This window comes from Papio anubis, unplaced genomic scaffold, assembly GCF_008728515.1.
Source record: "Papio anubis isolate 15944 unplaced genomic scaffold, Panubis1.0 scaffold2969, whole genome shotgun sequence".
Taxonomy (NCBI): Eukaryota; Metazoa; Chordata; class Mammalia; order Primates; family Cercopithecidae; genus Papio; species Papio anubis.
Window position 1 is genome coordinate 1 of NW_022163071.1, and position 3,632 is coordinate 3,632.

The 3,632-nt window shown below is 50.5% G+C and overlaps 1 pseudogene; it reads right to left on the reverse strand.

Annotated features, from left to right (window-relative positions):
- Window positions 1-210: 210 nt before the first annotated feature.
- LOC101011556 lies at window positions 211-867 on the reverse strand (annotated as a pseudogene).
- Between the last annotated feature and the right edge of the window lie 2,765 nt (window positions 868-3,632).

Consider the following 3,632-nt stretch of genomic DNA (forward strand, 5'->3'; position numbering starts at 1 on the left):
GTGGAGAGACTGCTGGATACCTACTTTAAACCTGCATGGGGATGTGCCGATTCCCAAAAGGTGAGTGTTTTAGACGCACATCAACTGGACACCTTTATTGCTTTGAGAACAGATAACTTTATTGCCAACAACCGTAAAACTGAGAGGAAAAACCTGAAGAGAACGTTCTGAAAGGGCAACATGGACGCCCCGCCTGGTGGCCGTACCCGGGGAAGGCACCCCGTGGCTGCGGGGCCTGTCTGGGCTCAGGTGTGTTTCTGGCTGCGGCCCAGGGTGAGCTTATTAAAGAGGTACTCTGCCAGGCCTGCTTCCGGGATCCACGTCTTGCGCAGGTTGCTCAGGTAGCCACCCAGCTCTTTGATGGTCTTGGCCTTCTGGTTCAGGAAGTGGCTCATCCAGGAAGTCGCGGAGCTGGGGGTCGCCTTTCTCCTTGGCCAGCTGGTGCAGCTCCAGGAGACTCTGGTTGACGTTCTTCTCCAGGTGGAAGGCATACTCCACGGCCTTGAGCCCGCTCTCCCAGCATTGGCGCTCTGGCTTCCTGATGTCGCTAAGGCAGATGCGGCCACCGCGCAGGTTCTGCAGCCTCATCAGCTCCTGGGCGTGCTCCCTCTTCTCGTGCCACTGGCACAGGAAATAGCGGCTGAAGCTCTCCAGGGCCACATAGTCCTGGTTGAAGTAGAAGGCCATGGATAGGTACACATAGGAGGCGTGGAGCTCCAGGTTGACGTTGATGTTGACGGCGACCTCACAGCTGGGGTGGTAGTTCTGGTGCACTTGCGACGGCGGGCCCAGGGCAGGCAGAGCGGGTGCGGGGAGCAGGCGGGGTAAAGCGGTGTGGTCGCGACGATCCCGGAGTGGGCAGCGGCATGGGCATGAGCATGGGCATCGGCATCGGCATCAGCAGTGGCGGTGGCGGCGGTGGCGGATGGGGCCTCGGAGCACCACCATCTGCAGTGGTGGCCGGCGGAGGGCGGGGTCCTCCGGGCCAGGCGGTGGTGGTTGTGGCAGGGTCGGGGAAGGGACCGGAAGTGGGCGGGGGGGAGACCCTTATCGGGGGAGTGGCGCGCGCCATCGGGCGGGCGGGGACTGGTGCACAGAGAGGCGGGGGCTTTCAGAATGGTGGTGGTGGCGACGGGGAGCACGCTGAGTTCTGTGGGCACCCCGGGGAACTGAGCACTGTAGGTCCTCTGCGCGATGTCAATTCTGTAGAAACTTTTCTAGTTTCCAAGGACTTTCGCCTGTCCCCTGATTGTTCCCCTCTATGACAGCTTGTTCTCATTTTATAAGCCTCTTGTCTTTCTTAAACTCTGAGAGTATTTTCTGGTAACGTTTTCTTCTGTTTCCTGTATTATATCCTTTTTTCCTTCCTCCAGAATTAGTTCTGTTTGTGCATCTTCCTCACTTTCCTTAAATATCTGGAAAACGTTTGTACATTCAGGATTGGAATCAAGGACTGGGTTACCCTCGGTGATGAGCTTGGATCTAATGCACAGTTGTGAGCCTGGATGACCAATAGGATTCTTCCACGAACAGGAGGGTGGAGTGTGTCAATTAGGGAGTGGTCATCTCTTTTGGAGATAAAGGTATAGAGCTCCCAGGCAGAGTAGGAACTATTCCAAATGCCCAAAGCATGGCATTTCTCTGGCATTGGAAGACTTTAGTGAATCTGTCTTCTAAGTAGATGTCAGCTTCCCTTTAAATGCTCATCCATGTCTGCTGCACCCTGAAGCTCAATTCTCTCTGCAGGAGAGATGGCTCCACATTATAGCGAATGTGATTTCAGATGTTTTGAGGATCAAAGCTTAAACACCAGAGTAAAGACTCCGTTTTTAAAATTTACTTTGAAAAGTCCTCTATGTTCACGGTTTTAGGTATTCAATAACTAATCCCCATGTCTTCCCTGATGAATTTAAAACCAATTAGTAGACACAGAACTCAGCTCACTGAAGAGCAAGCTTAGGTCTGTAGCAAAATGAACTTGCTAGTACTTTTCAAATCTTCCAATTAGAGAAACTCACTGTGGCAGAATGACTTCATCAAAGCTTATTTGTTTTCATCTTGGTCCACAGAGTAACCATATTTTTTGAGCCACCCTTGTAATTTGATGGGGTCATGTACTGATTTCTGGCTATTGAAATAAGAAAATAACTGATGTATGGCTAAATAAGTCCTAGTTTATAGGACACACCCTGTGCAATCCATGTCTTCAGTGAAGAAGAGGAACAGACCCTACAGTATGACATATCCAATTTGGAGAAGGAGCCTGGAACTTTGGATAACATGTGGAGTATGTCCCCTCATCACTGTCACCACCAACCTGCACTGAACCTTGATAAAAACAGAAAAATAAAAATTTACTTTAAAAGCTAAAGAAATTTGGAACATGTGTTACAGGAGCTAGCCTCTCCTGACTAATCAAATTATCCAGTCAAAGAAAGTGCTGGACAACCACAGGCTGTACCCCACAGGGCCCTGTAGGCTTATGGCAATGGAGTGCATTTCCGAACACAACCTCTCGGTGGGAAGGCAGATGAGGAAAAGGAGAGGTTTAGACAGCTCTGGGTCATCACACTTTCTTCCTTTTCCTTAGTGCACCTTTTTTTTTCTTCCTTTTTTGCCTTCTGGAGAGTGAAATTTAAAGTCCCTCATTGACCAGGCGTGGCAGCTTACCACTGTAATCTCAGCACCTTGAGAGACTCAGGCAGGCAGATTACTGGAACCCAGGAGTTCAAGTCCAGCCTGGGCAACAAGGCGAAACCCACTCTCTACCAGAAAAACAATAGGCATGGTGGCACACACCTATAGTCCCAGATACTCAGGAAACTGAGGTGGGAGAATGGCCTGAGCCCAGGAAGTCGAGTCTGCAGTGAGCCGTGATCCCACCACTGCATTCCAGCCTGGGCGACAGGAGTGAGAGACTTGGTCTCCAAAAGGAAAAGAAAAAAGAAAAATCCCTCATGGACTCTTGAGGATCAAGGAAAAAGGTTTTCCTTCTGTCTCGATGTCCGGAATAAAATCAGGCTGGTCCTTGGGTACCTAACCTTAAGCCAGGAACACAAAGCACAGGGGCAGAGATCACGACTCTCTGATCCCAGAGCCAGTCAGCTGTGGTGAGGAAGGTGGGACATGTAATGATATAAAGCACTCCTGGAACCACATACCTGGAATCAGTGTTTGGGTGGAGCAGTTCCCCAGAAAATGGGAATGCTAGTTCCAGGACTGGTAGTGGGAGACTAAGCAGGTGGTACCACAGATAGTACCATTCAGTCTTCCCTACTGAGCCTTGAGGTCTGCAGAGTTAGGAGGTTCCCACGTCTCTCTGTGTCTCCCACACTGCACACCACGCTGGCGCTAAAGACATTCTTCTCCTTTGGAAGGGAGTATAGTGAGGAAGAAGCAACAAAAGTGTGCTAGGAAAGCAGATGAACGAATTGTTGGAGGTATCTGTGGGAGTGGAAGTGGCGTCAACTCCCAACTACAAACATGAAATGCCTTGGGGCAGTGTGTTGCCTCAATGCTATGTGTGAGGCCCAGGGTTCAGGAGCATGGCCACAGTAAGCACTGTTTAAAAAGGTGGCGAGGAAGCCAGTCTCAGCTCTGTCACCAGAGAAGTAGATGATTTAATGAGTCCG